Source organism: Serinus canaria, chromosome Z (assembly GCF_022539315.1).
Source record: "Serinus canaria isolate serCan28SL12 chromosome Z, serCan2020, whole genome shotgun sequence".
Classification (NCBI taxonomy): Eukaryota; Metazoa; Chordata; class Aves; order Passeriformes; family Fringillidae; genus Serinus; species Serinus canaria.
The window spans coordinates 24,554,006-24,572,398 of NC_066343.1; the positions used below are offsets into that span (position 1 = coordinate 24,554,006).

Consider the following 18,393-nt stretch of genomic DNA (forward strand, 5'->3'; position numbering starts at 1 on the left):
TCACGGGCCCCGCTCCCGCCTCTGTTTGACTCTGATTCCGTGACGATTCTGTGTCCGCACAGTGGCGTCTCCGCCAAGTACCCCCTGGCTGCGGTAGGGATGGCTTCGCCTCCCCCTGGGTCCGGCTTCTCGGAGCGGGGGGCGGTTTCTCCCGTCCCTGGGCAAGCGCAGTCCGTGGCCGCAGCCCGGGGCGGGCCGTCCGTCGCTCCTCCGGCGGGCCCGGCCCCCGCGGCCGAGCAGCCCGCCCCGCCCCGCCCGGCGGAGGTGGTACCGGCTGCCGCCTCTCGCGGCACGGGTCCGGCGCTCATCGTGGCTTTGCCCGCCCCCCTTGTGTCGGCCCGCTCTGACGTGACTCCATGGGCCGTGCCCCTCTCAGCACCCGGCCCCGCCCCCGTGTCGGGGGAGGGGGACCCCGCGCCGGTTTCCCGATCCGTGCCGGCGCCCGCGCCTGCCCCCCCCGCGGAGCCCTCTGCCGGGGCTGCGGCGCGGCAGGGCGCTGAGGTGTTTCGATTTAGCGCGTCTACCAACGCTGCCGGCGGGAGGCCAGTGACTCCTCGGGGCCGTGGTCAATCCTCGTTGGTTTTCTGGACGCTGCCTTCATGTCAGGCGACGGCTCATGTTAATGGCCAGGCTTTGCCGGGTTCGGGAAACCGGAAGTGGAGCGCCCCGGAAAGATGCGCTCCGACCCAAGTCTTTCTCCAGACCCCGGAGCCGATGGAGGTCTGCTCTGCCGGCTTACGGCCAGCACCCGCGGGTCAGCAGGTGTGGATGTCTGCACCGCAGCGACTGTTGTCTTAGAATCTTGTCGGATACACAAGATTCCCCTGGATGCTTTTGGTCCCTTGGGTGGAGGCATGCGTGCTCTCCTGATGGGGAGGTCTAGCGCCACCATTCAGGGCATCATTGTGCACCTGGGGCTCATTGATGCAGACTTCACAGGGCAGATTTGTGCCATGGTTTCCACACCCACCCCCCCTGTCACAGTCCCAAAAGGGACGCGCATTGCTCAACTTGTGCCTTTTAAGTCCTCTGTTCGCAGGACGGCTGACCGGTCATGTGGTGTGGGCAGCCTTGGATCCACTGGGTCGCCTAAAGTTCCCTGGACCACCGTCCTGTCCAAGGACCGTCCCGAGCTGCTGTGCACCCTGTCCAACCCTGGTGCGACGCCGTCGGACATCCACCTCCGCGGACTTCTTGACAGTGGGGCTGATGTCACGATTCTCTCCCTTGCTGCCTGGCCCCCGGAGTGGCCCCTGGATCCGGTGGAGACGCCTGTCACAGGACTGGGAGGGACGGCGCAATGTTTCGTGAGCCAGCGGCCCGTGCTGGTCGCAAACCTGGAGGGACAGACGGCCTGGGTTAGGCCTCATGTTACATCTACCCCTGCTAACCTCTGGGGGAGGAATGTTCTGTCCACCTGGGAGGTGCGCATCGGGACGGGTTTTTGATGGGGGCCACTGCGACGAAGGGCACAGACTGTTCTACGCCTCCTATACAGTGGCTGGTAGACAAGCCTGTTTGGGAGAACCAGTGGCCCCTCCCTCACGAAAAATTGGTTGCCCTTCGAAATCTGGTGCAGGAGCAGTTGGACCAGGGTCATCTGGAGCCTTCTACCAGTCCCTGGAACACTCCTGTCTTCTGCATCAAAAAGAAATCTGGGAAATGGAGGTTGTTGCAAGACCTCCGAAAGGTCAATGCCGTGATGGAAGGCATGGGAACATTGCAGGTGGGCATGCCATCGCCTACCATGCTTCCCGCGGACTGGCCGATCCTCATTGTGGATCTGAAGGATTGTTTCTTTACAATTCCTTTGCATCCAAATGACAGGCCGAAATTTGCCTTCACGGTGCCAGCAATTAACGACGCTGAGCCGGCACAGAGATATCAATGGAGGACGCTGCCCAGGGCATGCGCAATTCCCCAGCCATATGCCAATGGTATGTGGCCCAGGCCTTGTCTGGAGTTCGCAAGCAGTTTCCTGATGCACGTCTGTATCATTATATGGACGACATTTTGGTGGCTGCGTCCACCCAGGATGAGCTGCTGAGGATTCAGCCTCGGTTGCTGGATGCTTTGCATGCTCATGGGCTGCAAGTGGCTCCAGAAAAGGTTCAACAACAACCACCTTGGAAGTATTTGGGGGTCAAAATTCTGGAACAGACAATTTGTCACCAAGAGGTGCAATTTGTGCATTCTGTGAAGACACTGAATGATGCTCAGAAATTGGTAGGTGTCATCACTTGGTTGCGTCCATATTTGGGACTGACCAATGCACAGTTGTCTCCGCTGTATGATTTGTTGAAAGGAGACAATGATCTAAAGTCACCTCGCACGTTGACCCCTGAGGCGCAAAAGGCGCTGGAGGTGGTTCAGCAAGCTGTTTCGGCTTGCCAAGTTCATCGCATTGATCCCTCCGTTGATGTCACTGTGTTCATCACCACTCCAGATTCGCATCCCACAGGTATCATTGGCCAGTGGAGTGACAAATGGTCCGATTCCTTGCACATCTTGGAATGGGTTTTCCTGCCCCATCAGCCGCAGAAGACGGCAACTGCATTGTTTGAGCTAATCGCTCGCTTGATAATCAAATGCCGGCAACGGTGTTTGCAATTGATGGGTGCGGATCCCGCAAAGATTGTACTCCCGGTGCAACGGGAGGATTTTGACTGGAGCTTTGCAAACAGTGTGTCCCTGCAGAGTGCTCTGGAAAACTTTTCAGGGCAGATCACTTATCATCTGCCCAGCCATAAGCTGTTGCATGTGGCGAGATTCACACAAATGTCTTTGCGGCCCAAAAATAGTCAGGAACCCGTGCAAGGACCCACCGTCTTCACTGACGGTTCCGGGAGGACCGGAAAGGCCATTGTTACCTGGAAGGATGGATCTGAGTGGCAGGTTTTGGAAGGTCATGAGGATGGATCAGCCCAATTGGTTGAACTGAGGGCTGCTGTCATGGCATTTGAGAAATTTTCCCAGGAGCCTTTCAACTTGGTCACGGATTCCGCCTATGTGGCCGACATCGCGCAGCGATTGGGTCATTCGGTTTTGAAGGAGGTCAGTAATCCTGCCTTGTTTCATTTGCTGAAGACCTTGTGGCGTGCCATTCAGGCTCGGGTTCATCCCTTCTATGTTCTGCATGTGAGGAGTCACACCTCTTTGCCAGGCTTTATAGTGGAAGGTAACGCGAGGGCTGACAAGTTGGCTAACCCAGCGTGGGTGGCACCTCAGCCTGATACACTCGCGCAGGCCAAGGCATCACATGGGTTTTTCCACCAAAACGCACATACCCTGCAGAAGCAGTTTCAGCTGACGCCAACTGAGGCTCGTGACATTGTTGAGTCGTGTGACGACTGCCACGCGCTTGCTCCGCCTTTGCCAGCAGGGGTAAACCCCAGAGGCCTTAGGGCCTTGGAGCTTTGGCAGACCGATGTCACCCAGATTGCCGAGTTTGGCCAGCTCAAGTATGTGCATGTCACAGTGGACACGTTCTCTGCGATGTGGGCTTCTGCTCACACTGGAGAAAAGGCCCATGATGTCATTGCCCACTGGAGGCAGGCCTTTGCCGTTCTGGGCGTACCTTCTGCTGTGAAGACCGACAATGGTCCTGCTTACGCATCACAGAAGGTGTGGCAGTTCCTGCAGTTGTGGGGTGTCTCACACGAGTTTGGTATCCCTCATTCTCCAACCGGTCAAGCTATTGTAGAACGCGCTCATGGTACTCTGAAGCGGGTTCTTCAAAAACAAAAACGGGGAATGCAGGGTGAAACCCCGCACAGTCGGTTGGCGAAAGCTTTGTACACAATCAATCATCTCACTGTGCCGCAGAACTCAAATAATCCTCTCATTTTGAACCATCATCTCTCATTGCAGGCTGCGGATGAGGCACTTCAGCCTCGAGCGAAGGTTCGGGTGCGGAATTTAGTCACCAAACAGTGGGAAGGTCCCTATGACCTTATCGCTTTGGGGCGCGGGTATGCTTGTGTATCCACAGATACTGGGGTACACTGGGTACCTTCGAAGTGTGTTCGCCCTGACCTGCGACCGCAGAGACAGAATCCGGCCGACGGGCAACATGGAGACCGTGACCAACCTGAAAGGCATCAAGCGGGTGACTCATCGAGTGATGACTCGCGAGTGATCGCTCTGATGACTCCTCCGCAAATGGACACTGAACATTGTTCATGTTTGTTTTTCACATTGTTCATTTTCTTTTTTCGTTTTTTCTTTTTTAGACAGAAAAGGGTGAGATGTCACCCTGATTTTGTAAAACTTTGTAAGCCTTCTGATGTTTATATTCTCTCAACAAACTTTCTCACACACAATTCTGTAAATAACCTATGTTTTGCATTCTTTCATGGAGGTGGAGAGAATTGATGGACCCTTGGTCTGTCCAGTGGCATTAGAGAGGTGGCACTGTCACCCTCCAATCCACTGTCACCTTTGGAAAACTATAAATGTTGGAGTCAGAAAATAAAGGTGCTCTTTTTTGTTCCCCTCGAGAGTAGCAGTGTCTGTGTCATCATTTCGTGCCATATCGTGACATTCCTTCATGCACAGAAAAACAGAATCAGATCACTGTGAATGCCAGATAGTAGCAATTGTAAATATCTGCTGAGAAGGCACAGGGACAAGGCAGGATTGTTTAAGACATTGTTTGCCTGTGTCTTCAACATGGATAGTGAACCAAGGGGGTCTCAGTACCCTGTGCTGGAGAGTCTCCCCCGACTGTGAAAATGATCAACTCCCAGTTGACCCTGAAGTTGTGCAGGATCTGCTGCTCCAATGGAACATCTACAAATATGTGTGGCCTGAAGGGCTTTCTCAGAGAACTAGATGATGGTCATGGCAAAACTTATTTTGATTTTTGAGCAATCTTGGGAATCCAGAGACACCCCAAGTGATTGGACCTCATGAACATTGTTCCAGATTTGAGAAAAGAAATCAGGACCATGGAAACTACAGGCCTGCCTGTTTCACTTCAGTGTTCAGTATAATTATAGAAAGATTATTTTGGGAGGTATTGAAAAACATCTGAAGAGCAGCACAGTCACTGGTCTCAGCCGGCATGGCTTTATGAGGTGAAAGTCCTGCTTATCAAATCTGATTTCCTTTCATGACAAGATAACCCACCTAGCTGATCAAGGGAAGCCAGTTGGTGCAATCTTCTTGGATTTCAGTAAAGCTTTCAATATTGACCCTCCAGTATTGAAAAGCCCTTCGGGAAAAAACTGTCCAACTCACAGCTGAATAATCACATAATGTAGTGGGTGAGCAGCTGGCTCAGGGGTCAGGCACAAAGGGCCGCAGTGAATGGGGTGACACCAGACTGGTCACTGTCCCTGGGGAGTTCCACAAGGCTCCATGCTCAGCCCTGTGCTCTTCAGCAGCTTCATGAAGGACTTGGACAGACACTGATGTCTTCTCCATGGTAAATGAAGGAATGGCTTCATGCTGTGTCAGAGGGTTTGAGTTGGGTATTAGAAAAAGGTTCTTCACTCAGAGGGGAGGTTGGGCACTGAACAGGCTTCCCAGGGGAATGGTCACAGCAGAGTTCAAGAGAAATTTGGAAAATAATCTTGGGCTTTGGGTGTGATTCTTGGGAACGGTGTTGTGTGGGCCTGGGAATTGGACTCAATGATCCTTGAGGGTCCCTTCCACTACATCTGTGATTTTGTGAAAGAGTGCTTCAACAGCAGTTCTGCATTCTTACAGTATGCCAATCTCCAAATGGCAAATGAATATTATTATGTGATTATACAGCATGTTTCAGTGTGAGAATTTGAGTGGTTTATAGCTTAATGATACCTGGCTCCTTCTGGTTCAGCTAAATACTACGTTAATCACATTACTCTTCATGGCTTCAATCTGCCAGATGTTCATTTTTATTACAATAAAACAGATTCAAAAATGGGCCTAGATCAAGGTATACAGAGGAATTTATTTTTCTCCCCCAGATTTTCATTAAGTTCCTTTGAATTTGTGGAATCACGCATATTCTCACCCTGTGCCATATAACATTTTTATTTCTAAATTTAGCTCAATGAGGCATGTATTTACATTAGTTTAGAATCTACTGTTATGCTTTAACTCAAGGCAGAAAGAGGAGACCAGAGAGGTGAATGTATTGTGTATTTTTTCAAGAAGATTGAAACAATAGATGTAAGAATGTTTCCTGGTATAGCCACAGCAGTATCCACAGAATCTTCAGCAGTACTATTATTTATCCATTGTTGTCTACACAGGAGGTCAGTGTGAAGCAAGATGGATAGGAATTTCCCACTGCACATTGCCTTTGTGCAATTCCCTTTATTGTTTGAAGATACAATTCCATACTTTTATGTGTGTGTTCCTTCTTGAAAGCTTTCTTTTTTTAATCTGTTCAACAACAGCATATGAGATGAAATAAGAATGTTGGAGTTAGTTTAGGATCCTGTTGTTCTGCTCTGCTTTCTGCTGGAGCTCCTGAGGTTTTTTTTTTTTCATTGCACTACCTGATAATTACCATAAGGCTGTTTAATATTTTTCAAATAAACCAAAATTTTTAAACACATTTTTAATGTATTGTCTTTGGGCATTTAGCAATGAAAAGCCATGCCATCTTTGACAAGGTGCAACAAGTATTCCTTTGTCAATTATATGACTTACTGCAAGCAGCAGCTCTAGCTTTGCTCAGCTTCATCCTCCAAAGCAAAAAGCAGCGTTCTTGCATTGAAAAGGGGCTGTATTTAAGATGACAGAGTAAGACTTAATATACAATGATTTTGTACTCACAGGAGTGATGAACCCAAAACACTTGGTAGAATACCAGCAAGCATGAATAGTAAGCTAATATGAGAAGGAATCCAGTGTAATGTCATTTAGATGTCACTTGGTTTTGTGCAAATATATCACAGCAGACAAGAGTAAAGCAGTATGACAGTAAAATACTTTTGCCTCTAGGCATTTTATCTTTACTTTCCCTTCCCAGATATTTTCCTTCCAAGTCTGCTTTAGTTATTGACTAATTGCTTCCTGTGTTTAGTCATATCCTTTCCTTTTAGTTATAAGCTTTCTCTGTATGGGTAAAACTGCAGCAGTCAGGATATGGTCATTATAAGAATAAAGGCATGGTGAAAATGGTTTCAAATATTTTGAAACAGTGTCTGGAGACTACAATATTTAAAAGAGATAGTATTTCTCAACATGCTAAATATCAGGTCCTGATTTTAATTTTTTAAGACTTCCACTCCCTCTTAAAAATCTTATCTCAGCAGTCATCAAGAACCTGAAACTCTTATAATGAACTTTACTTCTTTATCCCTTTCCATTTTTAAGGTATATTTTCCTGTGAGTGGAATATAAGTCAAGACTTAGAATCATAGAATATTTCAAGTTGGACCATTAAGTCCAACTCCTTGCTTTTCACAGGACTACCTAAAACTAAACCATATGACAATGTTTGAGCTTCTTGAACTTGGTGTGGTGCTGTGACCACTTCTCCAGGGGCCTATTCCAGTGCCCACTCTCTCACTGAGGAACCTTTTGCCTAATGTTCAACTGAAACTTCCCCCGATGCATCTTCATTCCATTTCTTTATCCATTTCCACTGCTGGTCACCAGAGAGAGAGACCAGCATATCCCCTTCTGCTGACCCCCACTGCTCTCATTCATAAGCTTGGGATTGGTGTGTCCAAATGTTGCTTCTGCACTACTTATTGTAAGTAGCTGTCTCACAGTTTTAGGTTTTCTAAAGAAACAACTGTGCTACAAACTCTGTCTTCCCACAATAATATCTTTGCCTCCTGCCTGTGTTAAGGCACATTTGAGAGCAACAGAAATATTAAAATTGTTGTGGTTTGAGTTTGACGAAAGCAGGCGGTTGAGAAGGGCAAGAATCCAGCCTCTCTACTTGTCAGACCCCAGAGAATCTATTGCACTAGCAACTGATGTTCTGCCCAAGCCTTATGAAGTGTGGAATACAGTAGAATCCATTGCACAGTCAGTTCTCTGTCTCCTGCATGCAAACAGCAATGAAAAACTTTTACTGCTTAGCATGTGATCAGTCTCCTGTGCCTTCTAAGAGCTGAGTTCATTTAATAACACTGCTCAAATTATGTTAAGAATTCAGGTCAGTAACAAGATACAAATCCAAAGAAGGATTGACTGAACTCAGTGTTCATAGATCTGCTTGTTATCTAAACTCTTTTAGCATCCCTGCAGACTGTTCTCTGCAGACCGATTTAAAGTATTACAGAGCAATGGTTTTTTCCACTATTCATTTTCAGTCTATTTATTCTTAAACCCTGCTATGAGGATCAGAAAATCAGTGGAGCTGGAGGTGGCTGCCATAGAGAATCACAGGAGTGTTTCTTACTAGATAAGAACAATGAAATTCTCTGAACTCATCTATCCCTATTTAAGAGAAAAAAATATAATGTAAGTGCAATCTTTCCATAAATAGGTCATCTCTCATAGTTGCTGGTCCAGAATGATGACACATAATCAAAAGGACTCAGTCTTCCCTGAGGAATGTGGTTTTCCCCAACTCTGGTCTTCTGGGAAACATGGACACAGCATAAACAAGATCTAGAGAATATGTAATGCCAGGAGAAACTAAACCCTGGTGTTCATATGAATAGAGGAAACAGGCTTATGCAGGTATGCATAACTGAACAGAAGATTTTAAGAGTGAATCAAGATAACATTTAGATTCAGATTAAAAAAGCCTTTGGGTCTCAGATATTTACAGTGGGCAGTCCACTAAAACCATACTCTTCACACCCCATTCATGCTCTTACCCATTCTTGTTCTTTCAAGAAACTGTTGAGAATGAATGTCTGAACTATGTCTGTAACGCTCTGTATGAGAGGCTGCAGGTTAAAGGCCCTTGTGTGTGTTAGCAGGAATTTATTACTGTTTTTGCAGCTTGTAGTTTATATGCTAAATTTGCTGTTGCCTGACTTTAGCAAAAATGTGCTGATTTTTAATTACCTAGGGGAAGTCTTCACTTTAACCTTAGGCTTCTCACAGCTATAGAAATCTGGTGACCAGCTGCTGGAAAATCACAGACAACAAATACAGGTCTTGAAACTGCAAAAGCAGCAGTTTCCTGCCATCGCCAAATGCAAATCACTATAATCAGTCCTTGTTTTTCAAAGTATAAAAGGAGCTCTCAAAACCAATAGAAATGGTTCTCATTCCTACCTTTGACATCCCTGAGCAAGCCTACCATTTTTTGACTTTTGCTTTGTTACCTTTTCTATCTTGCATTAATTTTCTCCTCCATTGTAAGTTGCATTAATTTCCTTTTGTTTTTTTCCCAATTGAGTCAACATCCTGTGGGAATACAGGGTTGCCTTTTTTTCCTCTTTGGAGTAAGGAGGGAAAGGAATTGCTCCTTCTTTTGTGGGGAAAAAAATAAAATCAGTTAGACACCTAGGAAATATATTCTAATTAAAAGGTCTTCCAGCCTCATGATTTCAAATGTACTAGCTGCGACATTTGCTCTTTTGCACTGTTCCACTTACATTTCAAATCAAGACAGAAAAAGTGCATGGATATACTTTAAATTTGAAACTTTTTTCATCAGGAGGAAAATCAGAGAGAGATAAAGAAGTGCCTCTTAATGCAGCTTTAACCCCTGTCTTGCAATCTGACAAGAACAAAGCTTTGCTAATTCTTCACAATAAATTATTGATCTAAAAAAAAATTCTAGTGAGAGTTCATATTGTAAAAAATGCAGTGAGGAGTCACATTGTCCCAAACTGCTTCAGAACATCATCCCAAATGTGACTGGCTCTTTTGCTATCAGAATTTTGAGAGGGAACCGCTTCTTCTGCTGCCAGTCATTGAATCTGCCTTTTGTCATGGTTCCCTACAGGCTCTTAAAACACTTGACATCACGTTTGAGAACATATATTTTGGAATCACAGCATTAATTCCTTGTCTGGCCTTTGCATTTCTCCACGGCACTTGTAATAGACTGCCCATGACTCGAGGCCAGCACTCATGGCAGTCAGCCTTTCTAGTGGGTCTGAGAGGAAGCATTATCCAGTACTTGCTTGTGAGATGATCTTTGCCAGTAGATTTTCAATCAAGGGATCAGCAAATGAAAGCTAGTGACAGAACCTCTGCAACTTCAGGCTGTCAAAGTCTGTAACTTTTATGTGTCAGTAGAGAAGCATTACCATAGTTCCAATTAAAGGCCCAAATGGATAATGAGGAAGTGACCTGAGACCGATTAGAGGCATCCTATTGTGTAATTGCTGAGCTTTTTTAAAAAATACTGATGATATCAAGACTGACCATTTCCATGCAAATAGGTCTCCTTCTGAGGGAAGGCTGAAGGTCTGATGTTGTTTTGAAGTTGCAGTTTCTAAAAATGATGCACCAGGTTCAGGGAGAGATGGTGTACTTAAATTCTTTAGATTTCCTTTTGGAAGTGTACACTTCCCTTGGGAAAAAAATTCACCAAACAAAAACCATAAAATCTGCTTAAGAAGGAAAAGCATAATGTAAATAGATCCAAAGATGTTGCGGAAGTACATAAGGATTTGCACCAAGGCAATGCTGGTGAATTTTTCCTGGAAGGTTGATCTGGGGTATGTGCCTTTAGGGAAAGAAAAGAGTGTTCGGGATATGAGGCTTGTATACATGTTGGTGGTCAGGGTATGCATGTTTGCCTCTGTGCAACAGAGACACTGGTACCCCTTTGAATCATTTATAGATTCATTTTTCCTTTCCTTTTTGTAAAATACTGATAAACAACATCAGAGGTTTTAAAAAAATATATAAAGCTTTGTTTAAAAAAACCTTATTAAAACTGATTTTGCTTTTCAGGAAAAAAAATGTAGATTTTATGGACAAGTTGCATTTTTAGCCATTCCTGTATTCACTTCTTTATTTGTTTTGAACTGCTGCTTCTCCTTTGTACTTTGGAAAAACCGTGTCAGTGTCCAATGCTCTTTCTTCCCTTTGTACAACAAAATTCTTATAATGTTTCCTGTGCTGCTTATCTGGAGTTATTTATCTTCAGATGCCCCTCACTGGGATGAAAAACCTTGTGTCTGGTTCTGAGTACAGATGATCGTCTTACACCCATGCCTGTCAGTCCTTTTGTGTTCTTTATACCATATATAGATATACTTATCTTCTCTCCCAGAGAACCCAAAACACTTTTGCCACAAGAAAGCATGAGGAACAGAGATTAGGTGTTATCCTGACTGCCACAGAATTGGTAAAAAACCATGAAACTAGAGCTGTTATCATTTGACTGTCAATTTTTTATCATGGACACTGATTTAGAGACAAAGATTAAGTAGGATTAGATGAAGTAGTTTATGTGTTAAATTTTTTATTTTATAGGGAAAATCTTCTTTTTTTTTTTAAATATAGCCTGCCAAAAGGCGTCCTTTTGACCTATAGTGATTGTACTTAAGTTGTTATTCCAAGTAAAATAACAGGAGGTCCCTACAGTTTAGAGTGATTAACCCTACTAACCCCCAACATAACAATAATACATCAAAAAATAAAAATAAATACATGATCACCCCAACGGAAATTTACTTTTCAGTGTCATGATGATGTAACCTTTTAAAGACCTAGTTCTATTATTTCTACATCTGTTTTAACACTCAGAGTAGCTGCAGCTCACATTTTAACCACATTAAATAAATTTAGTTGTTAACTAACCAAACAAAGCAATAACACATCCGTAATTTTAAATAGGTTACTACTAGATATAGACATCATTAGATGTACCACTTTACAAAATAAAACAACTATTAATTTTTTGTTATTAACGTATAGTTATTAGAGCATCACTAGATGGCTTAGGTTTTTGTTGAAGACTAGATTGCTAATTTTGTCAGTGATTGTAATTATTGGTTTGTGTCTCCTCTACCTACTGAGGTTTTACAAAGGGCCCTACAAAAATCCTTAACAATTGTGTCTGTAGATCAAATACAATATGGGGGAAGTATGGGTAGGCTTACCAGCTGGTCTCAGGCCACACGACTGAGTTAACAGAAGAAGAAATTGACAAAAAACAAGTTTATCCATAGCAAGGAAAAAACAAGGCCATTAGCATAAAAACAGATAATAAAAGATATTTACAGTTAGAGGATACATGCCTCAGTGAGCAGTGTATGTGCCTTTATAATTATTTGGTATAAACTCTTACCAATTAATTATTGACATTAATTGCTTTATACCAATAAAATACAATAAGATATTGCTTTATCCAATGAATATAATAAACTGTTTTGATGTAACTAAGACTTAAGATCACACTTTGTTAAGAGTATAAAACTTGAGAACAACTTGTAATAAAGAAAAAACCATTGTTGTGTCTACACAAGAATGTGTGTATGTCAACTGTCCATCTCAACAGCAACATTGCTATTCCTTTCTTTTCTGATAACTATTTTTTATGTTTTAAAAGCTGCTTCTACTACATATACCTGACTGTGATCAAGGCCTTGTTTTCATACTACAGCCTGAATGAGAAGGTTACATAAAGTGCTTGTTAATATAGGGTCATTTCCCATGCATTTTTATCTGCCACTGTGCTTGTGATTAGAGAGTAGATAGAAAATTCCATTGTAGACATCTATAGATCTCTACAATGAAATCAAATAGAATAGCTTTTGAGAGTGGGCAGAAAATAGAAATATTCCATTGTAGGAATTAATGCATTTTTATGTTTTAACTGGTGAAAATTATCAGTGTGAATATTATTCTGAAGGGTATTTTATCTATGTATACTCTGTAGCTGCATGCCTGACACTGGTTTTCAGCACAAAGAGGAGGTCATAAGTCTCTACTAGATCTCTTAGCTACTCATCTGAAAAAACTGTGAGTAGAGCACCCTGTCTACATCCTGTACACGTGGTGTCTCTGCAGCAGGCAGTGTTACCTGCACAGCTCCCCTCAGTCTTGGTGTGAGCTTTGCAGTTTCTATTGCTTTAAACTGGCCACCAGCACTGGCCTGTTTTCCACAACTCCAAAACAGTATTGGGAGGCAGAGCAGGGAAGCACTTCCTGTGGGGTCTCAGTAGAGTTATCTGCTTCCTCTGATAGCCTCTATCTGCTAGTGTGTGATACAAGGAAACTAATGAGGGGACTAGAAATATCAGAAACTCTAGCATACAGTTGTGATCTGAATACTGTGGCTATGGAACTGCAAACATCTGAAGTTCCTTTGGGCCTGAGGAGCAGTAAGGAAAATAAAAAGGAACCATGTTTAGTGAAATTATATTTTTTTATTTCTCCTGCCTTGTGAGAAACACCTCATTGACAACTGGAAAACAGTGCTAAACTGTGGCTTACAATCATATTTTTGGTCCACAGTCAAGTGACTTGTGGAAAATACAGACATTCTTGAGAGGAAAGGACCATTATCACTTCAGGAAGAAGCCACTGATAAGAAACTCTGTCACAAGAACATGATTAAAAAGTGGAATGAGTTGCTCAAGAGATAAAGCAAAAGCAAGCAGACAGAATTTGGAAAGAGATGAATGCACCACTTCTGCTTTTTGTGCTGTTTTTTTTCCATGTCCTCTTTGTTGCAGTTCCTCACAGCCAGCTGTGTTTAGCTGTCAGTTTGAGAGTCCAGCCAGACAGGTCATTTGCAGGTCAGCAACACAGGTGTAGTGATTGCAACGTCATGGTCGCTCTGGATGGGCTCATGTGGGGAGCAGGAGAAATTTATTTCTCCAGAAAAATATTTACCTACACGGAAAAAATGGTGTAGTGGGAGGACCTGGGACAGCTGAAGCAGCCTGAAGTTGAAGCTGAGATCAGAATTTTCCCTGTAAATATGACTGTTTTTTTTTCCCTTCCAGAAATACAAAAAAATTCCCCTGACTTAAATTCGGCAAAGCTCAGCGGGAAGAAGGCATTTGTGCACAGCTTTCTAACCTGGTAGCTCAGCATCTATCAAAAGGCAGATTTTCTCTTTGCGACTGAGAGCAGGAGCTCCAATTTGAATGTCTCCTCATGCAGAACGCCCTGAATACTGTAATCTTAGATACTTTCATAGTAACTATAGAAAGCACATCCCCATCCACCCAATCATATTCCAATGCTAATAATGCTAAGCTCCCTGTGATCACCTTAAGGAAAGAAAAGCTTGCTCCTGTTTTATGCTCCTCTTCTTTTTTTTTTTTTTTTTTCAAACAAGCAGGGTGTTTGCACTTTTTTTACACTCAAGCACAAAGGCAGTATGTGTGCTCCAGCCGTGTGCAGGTGTAGCCAGAGCCATGAGGTGAGCTTGAGCAGGAGCTGCACACCAGCTGCTGGGCTGAGTCTGGGCTGCACAGCACAGGAAGACCAGCTGCAGCCTCTGATGCTCATGGGACTGCTGCTGTGCTGTCTTGCCATGTAGAATTCCACCACACCTCGCCCATTTTTTTGTCTGGCACTGTAGCCTGCCCTCTGACAACTAGCATTTCTTTTAGCAAAAAAAGGGCTTTAAAAATTGGTAACATGAAACAAAGTGCCTCCTCTTTTCTTATTTTGTTTTGTTTTGGAGATATATGGGAACGAAAAAAACAGCTCCTGCTTTGGCACTGCTGACCTGTTAGCAGCCTTGTTCCCCACATGCAGGGTCTCTGTGAGACTGTGACTTTGAGAAGTGTGAAATTTAGATTGTTAAAATCTGGTTCAGCTGGGTTTCACAGCCTCATAGTATTTTCCACAGATGATAAATAGCTGTTAGTATTTATATATCAAAGGACTTGTACTGACTTTGGAATTTTTTTACAAGAACAGTGGTAATTTTGTAACAAAGCCTCTCCTTTTGCTATTGAGGAACAAAATTTTACAAAAGGGTTGCTGAAACATATATAAATAGGCATTTTTTTTCAGGTACAAAATACAAAAGTCCAGTGATTTAAAGCCACCTTTTTTTTCTTCACAGTTTTCCCGTGTAAGGGAAGAGTTGGAGAAAGAGGAAGACATTCCTTTATAATCTCATAGTACTGCCTCTGAGCATTAACTTCACATCCAAAGGCATGCCCTCTGCCTGGTCTGTTCCACTGGGATTTTGATAGATGTTCTCTAAGGCATTTAGGTGCTAGCTGTTCTTCTGGGGTTGGGCGAACACCCATAAACATCTAGGTACCTGTGCATTTACAAACTGGGTTTCCTGAGGTGTCAGGAGATGTTTTGGATGTACAGGAGAGTCAAGTCTTGTTTCCTGTGAGAAACTTTTACAGAGCTGAAAACAAAGTAACAGGTACAGCTGCTGCACCCCACATAAAACTGAAGGCCTAGAGCTCTGGCACTGCAAGTGAAGAATGACTTTTTACTTATTCTCCAGCAGGAAAGATTAACTAGAAAGATTTAAATTTCAAAGAGCAGTCCAAAGTGTGTAAGCCAAATCAGATCCATAAAAAAACCAACGCCCTTTATCTCCAATAGGATGGATAATGCCTAAGCCATAGACATGTTTGCTTAGTAGTGATTTTAAAAATTTATTTTCTTGGTTATTAGCCCTCCAGCATCCCTTTGATACATGTGGAGGGGTTGAATGGTGGATACAATCACAGATCTGTGTCCTGCTGTAGCTCTGGTGGATACAATCACAGATCTGTGTCCTGCTCTCGCTCTGCATGATGCAATATTTTTGCAGCTTCCATTGCCATGTGTTTGATTACACAGTATTACATTGCATCCCTATATGAAGTGGAAGTTCACATAAATAAAGTTCTTTTGCTAGAGAGAGACTTACGAGTCACCTTTAAAAGATGTGAACTGCACAGCTACTGTTAAAGCACATGGCAGAAGGAGGAATTTGTGAGTCCAGTGCCAGCAGAACAGTCACTATAGAGCTGTTCCACACGTCTCCAGCTTTCACCTCACTGGGGTGCGTGTTATGCTCTCTCTGTCTCTATTTCTCCTCTGGGCAATATGGGTGGTAATGACTGTTCTTCCGCTGAGACCTTGGCTAGAGTAAGGCATTCCCTTCTAGGCAGTTTTTTCACAGTGTAGATACCAGCCTGGGGATGCTAGCATCATTTTTGGTTTTTTGGTGCTGGAGGTCGGGCAACAATAAGTAGCTGGTGAGCCCACTGGCTGCAGTGGACAAACTCTAAAAGGGGAAGCAGGGCTTGAGGTGGGTATGTGATACAAAACTGTCAAAAACAGCACTGCAGACCTTCTCGTTTAGGATATGCAGGCTCATTATATAGATACATGTTGTGTCATTTAGAAACACAGAGAGATCACTGAATTTTCTGCATCCAGAAAAGAAAAAATTTTTAGGAAAAGCCCATTTGTAGCCACAAGCTGTCTTGTGCAGACACTAATACTTCTGAAACAATTCTTCTAGGACCGACCCTTGGCCAGGCCCCTTGGCCAAAGATAGTATATTTTCTCCCTTTAGAGGCACTATCCCAGTGAAAGCTCAGGTCCAAAAAATGCATGCCTGCAGTCTCATAGGAAAGCCTTATATTTTCTTCACATGGTAAGAATGCCTGGAAAAACTAGTGTAGGCCAGTAGAGCCAAATCACCCCCACCAGCAAAGTAGCTCTACTGAAGAGGGTGAGTTCTTCTCACACCTCATGCATGCTCTTCCTTCCCCCTGCCTCTGCTCCCCATGACCAGGCAAAATTTTGTGGCTTGGTCTAGCAGCAGCAGTTCTCCAACAAACATGTACTTATCAGTTTTGAAGCCATATTGAGTGGAATAGTGGAATTCCAATTCTTCCTTGGGGTCTGATTACTTTTATCCCACCACCATGAAATAGTTCATAAACTTTAAATCCTTGTATTTGAGATGCCTATTATTTGAGTCTATTCTGCCTTCGGTTTTTGTTTGTTTGTTTGGTTGGTTGGTTTTGTTTGTTTTTTTTGTTTTGGTTTGGTTTTTTGGTGTTTTTTGTTTTAATTGTGATGTATCTGTTTTAATTTAGTTCAGCAAATATCACTGGGTGAGTAAATCAAGACAATCCAAAGAATGACATACTACTTAATCCTGTTTCACCTAAAGCCCTCAGGAGAGGAGTAGGCTTTGTCTTCTTCAGACTGCCACTAATCTTTCTACAGCCTCAGGATTGAGAGCACATTCTATCTCCATCAGTTCATCACATAGAAACTATTAACTCTTTTTAAGTAATCTGAAAACAAAATGCAGTGTGGGTTTGGGCTTTTTGGGCCTTCTTGTTTAATTTCCTTAGAACTCAACCTACATACGGTAGCGTCTGGCAACAGAACTGGTCATTTATGGAAAAGGCACTCATGTGACTGCCTTTGCTGACTGTGGCTTTGATCTCCTGCTCTGTGGCTGAGTGTCACAGCAGGCTGTTGGTGATGAGAAAGGTGTGAGTGCAGCGAGGCAGCCGTGCAGACGGACCCGGAGCTGCCCGGCCGGGCCCAGAGCTCTGCTGCACAAAGGGGCCTTTCTTTCTCTGGGGACGGCGGCGCCCAGGGCCAGCGCGTCCTCAAAGTAAAACAGTCCTGGGCAAGGAAAAATGGGCGAAAGCAGGGAGACGTGCTCCAGGGGACCTCGGCCAGCACCTCTCAGTGTCCTCCGTGGCAGCAAGTGACCTGCCAGCTGCCCTCACCTGAGTGAGAACTCAGCCACACAACACCGGGGAGCCAGCCGGTGTCCCATCGGGTGTTTGTGTGTCGGAGCAGGGACTGAAGGGGCCCCGATTCCAGCTGCAGAGCACCTCTGGGCCCAGAACTCCACCTTAGAAACTAAACCCGCCCACATCTCGCTGCATCTTGTACGGACAGTGTGTAGGGTGCCTTACGGCCGCTGACTCTGCTGCCATGTGTGAGCCCCATCAGGCTGATCCCCATCTCCTGGCTCATCCTTGTCTGAACATTTTCTTGTTCAATTCTGTATTAGCCAGGAGATGGGCAGCCATTTCTATGTCTTCTGCTCCAGTTCTTCCTGTGGCACCTTTCCGCTGTGATCTCCAGGAACAAAATGAGGCGTGTTGAGTGCTCACATCTGCTGTTCTGCAGATACAGGGGGAGGTGTTCAGGGTCTGGCAGCAGAGTGGGAGCCTGGTGCTGTTGGCTCAGGGTTTTTCAGTTAGGGAAACCAAGGTAATACCTGCAGAAAAAAATTTACAGTCCAAAGCTTTGTCAACATTAATTGTTTCCTAAATTAGATGAAGGACTAAAAAGATGCAGAGTCATGGACATTTAAATTGTATTTGTATTGGTTTGGAAAAAGATGCTGAAAAGAAAAACAAAAAACTGTAAACTTTTAAAACAAGGTGGATTTTAAAATGTCTAAACACTTCTGAGTAGCAATTCATTGAGTGCTTTAGAAAGGTTAATACTATAATCTGGAAATGCCTTGTAGGGATTAAGCAAATTCCATCCTATAACACCGTGTTTTGCTTAGTTGATGACCATGATCTGTCCTCATCTGTAGGAGAGCATATAGACAGAGAA

At 44.0% G+C, this 18,393-nt stretch overlaps 1 protein-coding gene across 1 annotated transcript in view; it reads left to right on the forward strand.

Moving 5' to 3' along the window:
• The window catches only part of SUSD1 (sushi domain containing 1), a 52,205-nt gene extending 47,706 nt beyond the window's left edge, over positions 1-4,499 (forward strand). The window contains exon 17 of the transcript XR_007780484.1: positions 4,408-4,499. The gene's annotated coding sequence lies outside the window, so the exon portion shown is untranslated. The remainder of the gene's footprint in view (positions 1-4,407) is intronic.
• Positions 4,500-18,393: the final 13,894 nt, after the last annotated feature.